Source organism: Pinus tabuliformis, chromosome 2_2 (genome assembly GCF_031772625.1).
Source record: "Pinus tabuliformis cultivar Carrire ecotype Pingquan chromosome 2_2, CPIR1, whole genome shotgun sequence".
In the NCBI taxonomy this organism is placed as follows: domain Eukaryota; kingdom Viridiplantae; phylum Streptophyta; class Pinopsida; order Pinales; family Pinaceae; genus Pinus; species Pinus tabuliformis.
Genome location: NC_142300.1, coordinates 734257942 through 734271644, shown reverse-complemented (window position 1 = coordinate 734271644; position 13703 = coordinate 734257942).

Sequence of the window (13703 nt, the reverse complement as noted above, 5' to 3'; positions counted from 1 at the left end):
TAGATTCAGAGCCACCCTGCTCCCTTTCTCTGTTTCTTTGCTTTTCAGTTGAAGGATCTCTATCCTCTTCAATTGGTTTTTTTCCTCTGCCTGCCACTACCTACTTGAAGGAGGGAGTGGAGCTCCCTCCTTTACGGCCTTCCATGGAGAAAAACCTCTGCTAAACTGTAACCCTAGCTCCAAAATCACCCTCCCGCTCCCGCCCCCAATTTCTCATTCACCCGCCTCCAACTTCTTTGCGATTCAAAACTCGCAGCATGTTTAGTTTCAAATCAAAGCTACTTTCATTCATGTATAGACACACTAAATTTGTTGAACATATGATTATTCTAATCATTTGAAATATGTTAAATATGTTTAAGATAAATCATAAATCTCGCGATTTTCTTGTCTTCTACATCTATTGTGTATTAGACCTGTCCTTTTATTGAATACATTAACTCCAAGATATTATTCCTCACACACATGACAGGTTTGAAATTGAGCTAATTGATAAATCCTCTCATGAAATTTTTTATATGAAATATTCATATGAGTGAGAGTTATATTGTGAGTTTGGGCATACATATCTTTTAAACATCTTTTTTTTCATAGGATTTTCTTTTGCATCTTGGACAATGCATGTGTTTGTTGAATATTGTTTTCTTTGTTGATATGCTCTTTGTTTTTTGATCTATTATGCTTGTCATTTAATTCTCATTTGTTGTTACTATATTTTTTGATCTGCTATTTTCTTCTTCGTTGGTTGTTGACACTCCTCAGTAGTCATTTCTTGTGACTTTCTGTGTCGAATTGCTCATTTTTCTTCATTTCTATTTAATATGGATCTACACCATTTATTTTTCATTTCTATTTAATATGGATCTAGGATGATGAATAATATAACATAGAAATAAATGCACATCATTAATAATTACTTTGTGGATACATTGAATTAGATGCACACTATTATTTAATTACTTTGAAAGAAATGAATGTCATCTATTTATTTACATCAGGTCAAAAAATAACATCTACTCTAAAATCAATGCATCCTAATAATCATTTATTGTTCCTTTATTTTTCAACTTGCTCTTTGTTGTTCATTTGTATTTATGGATATGGGCTAGCAATTATTGTAACATAAAAATTAATGCACATCATCAATAATACTTTGAGCATACATTGAGATCAATGCAAAATATTGATATAATTAGTTTTAAATAAATATGTGGCATTCATATAGTTATATCAAATAAAATATTAATATTTACACAAAATTCAATGCATCTAGTGCAAACAATAAAAAATGATTGGAAATCAATATTTACACTAAAATCAATGGATCAAGTGCAATCAATCAAACATGATTAAAAATCAATGTTTACACTAAAATAAATGCATCAAGTGCAATCAATAAGACATTATTAGAAATCAACATCTACACTAAAATCAATGCATCAAGTGCAATTAATCATATACGATTAGAAATAAAAAAACTAAACTAAAATCAATGCATTAAATGTGATCAATCAAATGAGATTATAAATTGACATATACACTCAAATCAATACATCTATTTAAGCAAAAAAAAAATATTAACTTTCAAGTAATCTAAATTTGAGTTAGGAGCTTACATGTGCCTTTACCACATTAGCTTAGGGAAATTCCAATATTTTTTGGTAACCTCCTTTTTATCTAATTTGAGACTTTGATGTATGTTTAAATTCATGATGATTAGAAGTAATTTGAGTGATGTGACCTCAAATTGTGGTTGTTGAACAGACTTCATTACATATCAATGAGCCATCGAATGCCAATGTATAACCTTCATTTATGTCTAGGATTTTGCAATGATGCCTCTCTTCTTTGTGCATATAACTTTTTTCCACAAGATTTGAGTCAATGATGAACTTAGACCACTTGAGCCAACAATGAAACTAAGACCAATTTAGCCAACACAAAACATAGTCTAACTATTCCAATGAAAAAACTCAGACCAACCCGATCCATCAACAAAACTCAAACCAACGGAACCAACAATGAAATTCAAACCAAGTAAGACAACATGAAACTAAAATAAACCAAGGCAACACGAAACTTAGTCCAACTTCACTTACAACAAAGCTTAGATCAACTTGAGTTAACTCAAGACTTAATCCAACTACACCAACAATGAAACTCATACAAGCTGGACCCAACAACAAAACTCAAACCAATGCGGCCAACAACAAAACTTATACCAACTACGCCAACAATAAAACTTATACCAACTTGAGACAAAATTTAAACACATATCAACCAAGCCAACATGAAGCTCAGTACAATTGCACCAATAACAAAACGTAGGTCAACTTGGGATAGCAATGAAGCTTAGGCCAATTGCACCAACATAAAATTGAGGCCAACTTGAAACTCAGACTATCTTAAGCTAACAAGAAGCCTCAAAAATATTTTTTATGTTTCCAAATCAATGTGTCAAATTCACTAATATGCATTGCATACATATTTTTTTATGTAGTCTCCAGGATCATTAGGGATGAACTTCAAGCCACAATTTATGTCATCAAATTTAGATTTTAAAACCATATGACCACCACTTCCAATCATGTTATCGTCACAAGGCCCAAAGACATTACCAATCAACCCTTTTCTCAATATGGCCATTCAATCTGACCTAGTCCCTAGGGCTCAATGGATATAGGCATGTTGACATCAACATGATGTCATCATGCCATGTGGTAGCTTGTTATAGGTGCCACATGTCACATTTTTTTTAGTTGTTGATCAATTGGAATGTGTTATTTGTACCTACCATGTGGTAGTCCCCGGTGACCCCAGATCATATTTTTGATGTCATGCAACTGACATGTCACTCCATGTCATATCCATGTCACCCTTGTTGCCACATAGTTTCTTCCAACCAACCAAATATTGTTTAATGTAATCCCACCGAGATTCTTCCACGTGCCACATATTTACTTGCCCAAATAAGAGAGTAATACTTCATGCATGATGACATACAATATGCCTTCCAATTCTTTATGTGACTACTAAATTGGTCGAATCCATGCATATATATATCGCCTTTAATGTCATTAAACTTCATTCAAGTTTGAACACTATTCCTACTCAATTTGATAAGGAACATCGGTCCATTCTTGAAGATGTGCAATATTTAACAGATTTGGTATTTGTGATTTTTGCCCGATAATTGAGGTCCTTTGTTAATGCATATTTTGAAATGGCCATAACTTCTCATCTAGGAGGACTTTTTTAGGGTGTGATATACCATTGAAAATGCCTGTGAAGAGGAATGTCTAACCATACCATACCTAGATTCATTATAACATCATAACTTTGACAAAATCTTAACAAAATTTAAACCTATTTAACTTCACCATATCATGGGGGAATGTAGGTTATTAGGATATCATACTACTTCCTTAGGAATCCCCTTTGACATCAATTATATTGGTTGTCAACAATGATAACACTATGTAAAAACATACCCCCCTTTGTTATTGATGGAAATACCACCGAACATTGATGGTCAATGATGGTAATGAATCAAACTCCCCCTGAGATGTTGCTAGGGAGCCCCCCTAGCTACATGTGATTTTCTTGTCAAAAAATTCCAATGTATGCATTCTCTCCCCCTTTGACATCAATGGAAAATGTACGTGATTATATACTAATGCTTTCATGAATTTGTGCGGACCTTATGGAATCTCCCCCCTATGATTGTGCTTCCTTCTCACACAAGTTCATGATCTGTAAGTGCCTAGTTATGCTCTCTATTGTTGCAAAACTACCTGTCGACCTTATGGGATCTCTGCCTAGAACTATGATTCCTTTGTACATGAGCTCTTATAAGTGTTTGCTTCAAGTGTTCTTGAACATTCCAGTGGACCTTGTCAATAGAATCTCCCTCAGTAGTTATGCTTTGTTATTCATGTAAATACTTCCTTGTATGCATCTCCCTCTAGTTTTTATGTTATTGTCTTTATACCAATAACTTGTTTCCTAGAAATGATCGTCCTTCCTACACAATGTTGCTTTTGCATGTTTTAACGCAAACAATTTTATTCTTGAACAATCCTTCTCCAAGGGATTAGATTTGAGGAGTCAGAACTAACCTTTGTTCTTCATGTTTCATTCTCCTTCCCATAGTATTCATTCTTAAGTTAACTAAAAGTCCCTCTCCTTTATGCCATCTCAAGTTTACTATGCAATCACATGTTGTGTGTCCTTAATTGTGACATATGGAGAATTCAATATTAGGTTTGAACATGGGTAGAAATTACCCTTATGACCTATTTCTAATCTGATCCATATGTCTGAGCCTAGATACTTGATCATATCCTCTATACCTAATCACATAATAAGTTCTACAATCTTGTGCTTTGTGAGCAAATTTTGTGCACGAAAAAAAAATAACCAAACAACTTATTTTAATACCCTGTAACATGAGATGGTATTGATGTGGTATATCTTATGAAGTTGTTTATTAAAAGAGCCTCATCCCCTTGTTGATTTCTTACTCTTTCTCCATTTCTACTAGTGGATCCTTTGTAAGGATTTAATGTGATGGGAGGTTCTATATTTTTAATATGATTCCTTCTCTTTTGTGAATTAGATATGCCTTGCATATTCTTCGCATCATTCAGAGAATCATTACAGATGTTGAAATGAGATTGATTGGGTTGATTCATCATTTGACTAGGACCTTCCAATGAGTTGTTGTTTGATGCAATGAACATTTTATTGAGATTCTTGTGGATGGTCTACAATTGATGTGGATGGAATAGATTTATTATTGGATGTCTCACAACTTTCATGATAACCAAGGCATGTTCTCATGACAGGAGATCTTTGAATAATGAGAATATGATTTAGATATTCAAAACCTTTGTGAATCTTTAAGTTTTGTTTGAGTTGTTTTAATTTTTATTTCAGAAGCACAACTTCCTCTTCTAATCTTCCACAAATTTGTTCCTTCTTTTTCAGTTGTTCTGACAAAAGCTCCTTAATTATTTTAGTTTCCTCTAGTTGAACCATGAGGGCAACAATAGTCTAGTCATTTAGATATTTGTCTTCAATTTTCTACATTAGTTCACTCTCCCTCTTTCTAATGATTTTTATTTCTTTTAACAAACTTCTAATTTCTCATTCATAATATATTTCTACTTTAGTTTCTTCCATTTTAGTGAAGAACAAAATTTCACTTATTCCATCAATAATTACACTATCATTTCTTCCATAATAACTTTCTTCATTTGAGAAGTAGTTCTTCTTCTTGTCACGCCACTTCTTCTTTTGATTATTAGAATTTATTATTGGTTCTTCATCATTGTCATCCATTTTTGCATATGGGCATTTAGAAGCATAATTTCCTACTCTTCCACATTCAGAGCACTTGAAAGGAAGTTTACCTTTGAACTTTCGAGTTCCTCTTTTCATTTGTCTAGCAATATTGGATTTTTATTCATCAAAATCACGATTCATGTCTTCTTGATTTTCATGCATTTTCCCTTCACTAGTTTCTTGGAATGTTGTTTTCTTGATTCCTGATCTCTCCTCCTTTATCCCTAGCTCATATGTTGAGAGTTTTCCATGAATTACATCCATGTTCATTTTATCCATATTTGATAGTTATACAAGGAATGATACTTTGGGATTGAATCTCAGTGGAATATATCTCAATACGTTTTGAATAGCAACATTATCCTTGACTTATTCATTGAGATATACAATAGAGTTGACAATCTTGTCTACTCAAAGAAAATACGAAACAATATCCTCATATTCTTCCATCTTCAATCTATCGAATTGGGCCCTGAAACATTATATATTGGCTTATTTAACCTTATTTTCCCCCTTATAACAAGTTTCAAGATTATTCCATATATCATGAGTTTACTTACACTACATTACTTTTAAAAATTATAAATCTTACAAACCACTCAAAATGATGTTCTTACCTATTGCACTAGATATATAGAAGGCCTTACCATCTTTATCTATAGGATGAGTATCAAGAACTTTATGATCAATCTTTATAATTTCCTAAGCATCATAATGTAATGAAATGGGATAGGTCTCCATTCTTATCTACCATAAAGCATAGTTGGATTCATTTAATAATGTAGGCTTTCCTGGTAATCTGATCATGGCCATCTTTCCTGAAATCAACCTTCTAGTGGTTAGTTTTTTTTGAAGGAACCCACTATGCTTCCAATTATCAGAAAAATATCATACTAAGAGGGTGGAAATGAATCCATGTAGTTGAAAACTAATCATTTAAAAAATTTCTTCAATAATTAATCATGTAGAAATGTGCCATAATAATTTTGCATCATCAGAATGAATCAAACCATGTGTCAAGAATCCATAAAAGTAAGAGGAAACAATATTTTATGTGGCAACACTTCTGAGAGAAAACTACAAATTCATTTTCTTCTTCTTCTTTAATTCATTTACATATATTTGCAAGCACCTACCTCCTAGAGGCACCCACCCACAAAATGTGAGAGAAACTACTTGCAATAAGCAAAATGTGATTGCGACACCAACCTCGAAAATGTGTAAGAACATAGTTTCAATAGGTTACAACCTCACTGAGGCACCAACCTCATAGACATGCAAGCACCTACCTACAATAGGTTACAACATAATTGAGGCACTAGCCTCAAAGATGTGCAAGCTTCAACTTCGTTTAGAATTCAACCTGATCGAGGCACCAGCATTGATGGAGGAAACCACATCCTTCCTCAACTTATTATGGTATAATTTACATAATATTTCGAACTGGAACCACATTCTATTCAAAATAGGTCTTCAAAACTAATCATGTTGTTGTTGTGACAATGCTTTTATCATTCTTTCATGTCATGTCCATACCCTGTTACAACTTTTTCATTAATGTAGTCACATAAAACACTTCCTAGAACCTTTTTCATCCATATACACGCCATTCACTGCAACCTACTCATAAGCCCCAAAAACACATAACATTGTTTCTAAATATCCAAAATACATCATCAATGATTTTCATGCCTTCAAAAATGTTTACAACTAAATCCTAATTTTCATTCTTCTTTCAAAATTAAATTTACATTTGAAATTAGCCGAAAAACCCCAAAAAACCATATAAAACCATATAAATTATTAACCATTAGACAAAATGGTGTTTCTGAGGACATGTTCTACAAAATAAACCTTTTTCCAATAATTCTTCTACAAAATTTAGTCCTACGGTCACTTAACTATTCAACAAAATGTAGATAGTGGAGCCAAATACAAACAAATTTTCTAATCTCATATCTGATGAGGTTTGAACCTATGACCTTGATTACCTAATTCAAGTGTGATACCAATTGTACTATGTGTTGTCGCTTATAATTCCATCTACACAAAATGATTTTGTTATAAATAAGTTTACCTTAAATTGTTACAATGACCTAGACTTTGTTCCGGAACAACAAATGACCATATGCCAATGTATGCAATTTGTTTGTCACTAGGGCATATGACTGATTCCTCTCACCCTTATGCATAAAAAAAATTCTCGACAATATTTGAACCAATGATGAACTTAGACCAACCAAGCCAAAAACGAAACTCAAGCGAACTCAATCAACACAAAACTCATTCAAACTATGCCAAGAATGAAACTCAGACTAACTGGAGCCAATGAAAAAAACTTAGACCACTTGAGTCATCATTGAAAATTAGACCAACAAATCCAACATGAATCTGAGACATACCAATCCAAAACAAAAATCATCGCAACTATTCTAGCAAGAAAACTCAAATTAACTCGAGCCAACAACAAAACCCAGACCAGCCAAGCCAACAACAAAACTAAGACCAACTGCACCAAAAATGAAACTCATACCAACTCAAGACAACAAAAAACTCAAACCAACCAAGCCAACATGACACATAGTGTAATTGTTCCAACAACAAAACTCAAATCAACTTGATCCAAAAATTAAACTCAAGTAATCATCCCAACACAAAATTCACACCAACTTGAAACTCAAACCAACTTCAGACAACAACAAACCTCAAACTTATCTTTTTGTTTCCAATTTTGGGAGATTGACCAATTAGAATGTGTCATTTTCACCTTATATGTTGAAGTCCCTAGTGGCAGAACGTCACCCTACTAACATCATGTAGCTTACATGTGGCTCCATGTCACGGTTTTTGCCACATCATTGCTTCCAACCAATAATAGTTTGTCATGTGTAATCCCATTGAGTATCTCCCACATGTCACGTACTTACTTGTCTATAGAAGTGTTAAAATTTGTGCATGTAAACATGCAATTGGCCTTCTAATTCTTTATCTAATTATCAGATTGGTCAGATCCATGCACACTTGCATGACCTCTAATACCAACTCAAAGGGATTTACAAAATAATTTTCTCCTATGGAAAAATCTACAATGGTGAAATTGGGAGATCATATAAATAATAATAAAAGAACATCGAGAAAATATCAATAATTAATGCATTCACACCCCTTGTGCTCTAGAACATTCCCTGCATTCTAAATATCATATCTACCTCGAAGACACTACAATCATCTCAAGGGAGAATCACTAATTCAAAAAAATATTCAAAGAAGTGATAGAAATATTAAAACATCCTAACAACCTAAATCAAGATATCGAACTTGAGATTAATACAATCTACCTCCCTCTTTTTTCTTTTTTTTTAACAAGGTCGGGTAGTTGATGTATTATCAAAAGCTTTGTTGGAGCAAGCTCCAATTACAAATGACCGTAAAATGATAAACATCTAAGCCATGAGATAGGAATGTAGTCTCTTCTCCTAGGCTGGTGTTCAAGACTTCATGTATTTTTATGAGTATTCTAGTGTACTGCCTAACAAACTGACCTACTAGATAGAGAAATTTAAATGTCATTGATTCTCTGATAGTTTTTCATGGCTTGTAGACTGTTTTCTCCTGAGTTGGCTGGTTCTTCTTTTCATATTTGACCGAGTTCTCTCCTTCATTGCTTGTGCTATTGTTTTTGTAATATACCACTGTGATTCCATTTGATTTTTTTTCTTGTTCTTCCTTTGGCTTTGCGTTCTACTCCTTGTTTTGTTGTTCATCCTTGAATTTGTATTGCCTGAGGTACTACTTCTTCTGCTGATGTTGACCGCTTTCCTTTTGTCGAACACGGAACCATTGGAATCAATGAACGAGGTTATCAGATTAATAACGACCAAGCTTAAGTCGCATAGATCGGAATCATGGGATGGATGGTGGAGATTAACCAGAGGCGCTAGTGGAACAGGAGTCTAGAGGAACCATCACAACCGTCAGTGATTAAAATCTACGGTCATCGGGTGCAAACAAGTCTAAAAAATAACCAAGGAGAGAGGCAGGTTTATAAATGGAGATGGTATTTTGGGCGAAGAAAAAACTATGAATGGTAAAAAGGGAGGGGGGGGAGGCGGGTCGCCCGATTCCACTGACCAGGCAACACGTAGTAGCAGAGGAGAGAGAGAAAACCGCTTTTCGGGTAGGTAATCTCCAGGCTTGATGTCGGCCCAATATCGATGTGAATCGTCAGATCCATTGTGGATAGATCGACGATGGAGGACAATCACACAAGTTTGGTTGGACGGGCTGATCGATGGCCATCGGATCGAGCACTAGATCAACGATCCAGATTTGATCGGAGATCGGAGAGAGGAGAGAATAGCACTACAGAAAAGGCTTGGGAGAGTGGACCCAGCAATAGATATAGAAGTGATTGAAATCTTTTTTGAAGTCTAGTTTAAGCACTCGTTCATGTTTTTCATTTGTATTTTGATAGAAATGGGGTCCCGGAGAACAACAGAATTAAAGGAGGACCGAAATCTGGACATAACAGTCAGGGAGGAGGGCTGAGGTAAAGGGAGGGGCAGATGGGAGGTGTGGATGCTCAGAGGGGCTTTACATTGCAAAGGGTCACTAAGTGGAGGGAGAGAAGGGAATGAAGGGATATGGGGTGAGTGAGCTAGGTAAGAAGAGGGGAGGGGGCTTAAAATGAAGTCTGCATGCTTAGCAGAGGTAACACTACGGGCTATTATAGAAGGCAGGAAGGGGCTATGAAACCAAAGTAGCACTATACTAACATGGAAGGTGAAGATTTCTTCACTGAGGTTGCTTCTGCGATTTTTGTGAATGCACCCTCTATTCTTATAGTGCTTTAACGCCGCCTGAAACCTGCCTTCAATGAAATAGTTTGCAACATGGTTCTTGTGACCATGATTGCAATCTTCCTTCCTGCTATTTCTGATACTAGAGTCTAAAGTTTCATGGATTTTCCTTTGCATTCCTGTGATTTCCTGGCTATTACTGCAATGATGTGTCCTTTGTTGCTTTCTTACTGTTGTTTTTTTATTTATTTCTTTTATCCTTGTGATTTTTCCCTGATTTTGGTGAGCTTTATACTTGTGCTTTTTGCTACTCATTAAGGAACAGAGTTGTGATATTCTTCCTGGTTTTCATGAACATGCCCTTAATTTTTTTCCACTACTTGGTTTGCAAAATAATCCGCCTATTGATTGTGAATTCTCAAGACATGTCTGAAGACTACATTTCCATAGCCTTCCAAGTTCTTCTTGATTGTTCTAAGAATTCTGTTCATGAACTCATTGCTTGGATTTTTGTTTCCTGCCATTGCCTCTATTATTATGGCTGAGTCTCCTATTATGATAGGATTTTGAAATTCTCTTTTTTTTATTATTCTTGTTCCCATCAGCAAGATGTATTCTTCTACCTTATTATTTGAAATTTGTCCCAATCCCCATTCGTATGTGACGTTTTCTTTCCCATCAGGATCTAGGATTATTCTCCCTTCCCCTGCCTTTCCCGGGTTATGCTTTGAGGGCCCATCAAAGTATAGACCGTATCTATTCTAATATTTCCTCCTGTTTGTCAGTTCCTCTTCACTCATTCTTATTTTCCATATATTTCTTGAGTTTATCTTCTTGTGTCCTTTTTGTCCATTATTATTTATTATGGCTTTGTTGAGCCAATCTCTCTCTTCCTGTTGAAGAGTGTTATAATCTATTGGTGTTGTTCCTTTGACATTGAGGATTTCAGAAGTTAATCCCCACGTTTTTTAGAGGGTCTTCCCTATCATTGGAATTTGATTTTTGAAAATGCACTTATTTTGTGTCAACAAAATTTGCCAACATAGAACTACTAGAATGCGCTTCCATATTCTCTGAATTGTGACTTTCTTCTTTGTTGTGTATGGATAGGCCTTCTCAAGGGTCTGAAGAAAATCTGGCAAGGGCTTTTCAAAATTTATTCTTATTTCCAATGGACTTATCAGCTGCTGCCAACATTCTCTGGCAAAGGTGCATTCTTGGAATAAATGCTGAATATTTTCTTCAGCCTGCATGCATAATGGACATCACGTTGGGCCTTGAAAGCCTTTTTTTAAAGTTGTCATTGGTCAATATTCTCCCTTTTAAAAGAGTCCAGATGAAAATTTTGATCTTAGGCAGACTTTCTGATTTCCATGCTATTTTCCAAGAATCCCAGTCTTGTTGATTTGGTTGTTCCTAAAGGATTTTATATCCAGTCCTAATTGTGTAATGTACACCGTTTGGATCCCAGAGATAAGCATCTTCCTCATCAAAGTGGATTGGTGTTGCCCCTTTTAGGAGCTGCCTAATTTTTCTCCATTGCCCTTCCATATCTGTCAGAATTGCTAAGCTTTTCCAATATTGCCACTCCTTTTGATTCCATAGAGAGATATAGCGTAAAGTATTGAAACCTATATCTTTCATCCACTCTTGTATGCCTTCAATTTCTGGATGAGTCTATAGTGGTTCTTTTCCCATGATTTTGTCCTCCCAAATTGAAATTGTTTTTCCATTCCCTAGGATTTTAGAAATATATCTACTCATTAATGGAATTGTTTTTTTAACCAACTTCCATACTTGGATACATTGTCTTATTGCGCTATTTCCATTAAGCAGTCTTTTCCTGGTGCCATCCATATATTTTGATATAAGAGTCTTTTTCCACCAGCTCTCTTTTCCTGTAATTAGTCTCCATACTATTTTCATTCCCAGTGCTACATTCATAAGCCCAGATATCCATATTGATAGGCCTCCTTGTTCATAAGGTAGTACTACTTGTTCCCACCTAACCAGGCTAAATTTTTTGTTTTCTTGCTTCCCCACTGCCATAGAAAGCATCTTAAGATTAGCTCCATATTTTTGTGGGCACTTGTTGGGGCCATGATTATGGCATATTGGTAGATAGGTAGTGCTGCAAGGAGTGCTTTAATTAGAATTACCCTTCCTGCCATATTCAGCCACATCATACCCCAGCTTTGTATTTTGTTTTTCATTTTTTCAATTTGTTTAGTCCATATTTATGTCTTCATGTTCTCTTTCGAGATTGGAAGTCCTAGATAAAAGAAGTGTGTCCACTTTTCCTATACAGGGATGTTTAAGATTTGTGAGATCTTTTGCATAGTTCTGGGAGGGGTATTCCATACATATATCCTGCATTTTATATTATTTAATAGCCCACTTGAAACCTGCAAAAAATTATCCTGAAATTTTTTGAACCTCCTTGTTATTATTGCTGATGCCCCTCCTAGCAGAAATATGTCATTAGCAAAGAGTGAGTAGTTTATTGCTTTTACTCCTTTTGCTATTCTGATCCTTGTGATATTTCTTTCCTTTCTTCGATTTTCCAGAGCCCTGCTTAATGTTTCCGCCATTATAATATATAGGAAGCGTGAGAGAGGACAACCTTGCCTAAGGCCTATTGTGCTTTGAAATAAATCACTGGGCCTTCCATTTATGAGGGGGGCAATCCATGGAGTAGAAATGCATGCCTGTATGACTTCTACTATTTCTCTTGAGAAACCAAGTTTCTTGAGGATAGCCATTAGATATGGGTGACTGACCCTGTCAAATGCATTTGCCATATCTAGTTTGGTTATGAGGCCTTTTTCTTGCCTTAGCATACTGGAGTGTACCACTTCCTGTACAATAATTACATTATCTATGACTTTCCTGTTGGGCACGAATCCTCCTTGATTTTCAGATATGATTATTGGAAGTACTTCCTTGATTCTATTTGCAATTATTTTTGTTATTATCTTATAGAATGAATTGCAGAGAGAGATAGGGCGAAACCTATTGAAAGTTGAGGGGTTTGCTTCCTTTGGGATTAGAGAAAGATAGGAGGATTTTGTCTTGCCTCCAATTTTATTTTTTTTTGAAAGCATTCTTCACCATTCTTAAGAAATCCTTTCTTATGGTATACCAATGAAATCTATAGAATGCTATTGTGAAACCATCTGGCCCTGGGACTTTGTCCAGATGTAGGCTCCATATGGCCGCCACTGCTTCTTCTTCTGTGGGATCCTTGCACATTGTTGCATTTTGATCTTTTTTAATTATTTTTTTTGTGTGCTTTAAGAAATATTCACTTTCATCCATTTCTTTATTGGCTGAAAGTAAGTTTTTAAAGTGCTAATAGGCTGATTTTTTTAGTTCCTCCCCTCCTTTGACCTCTTGGCTTTTGACTTGAATTTTTTCTTTTTGGTTTCTTTCTCTTCTTATCTTCATTGTGTTATGGAAAAATGATGTGTTTTTATCCCCTGCCTTGAGCCACAAACTTCTGGATTTCTATCTTGCCTCTTCTTCTTCTTTCCTGTTTTCCCTATATATTTCCCAAAA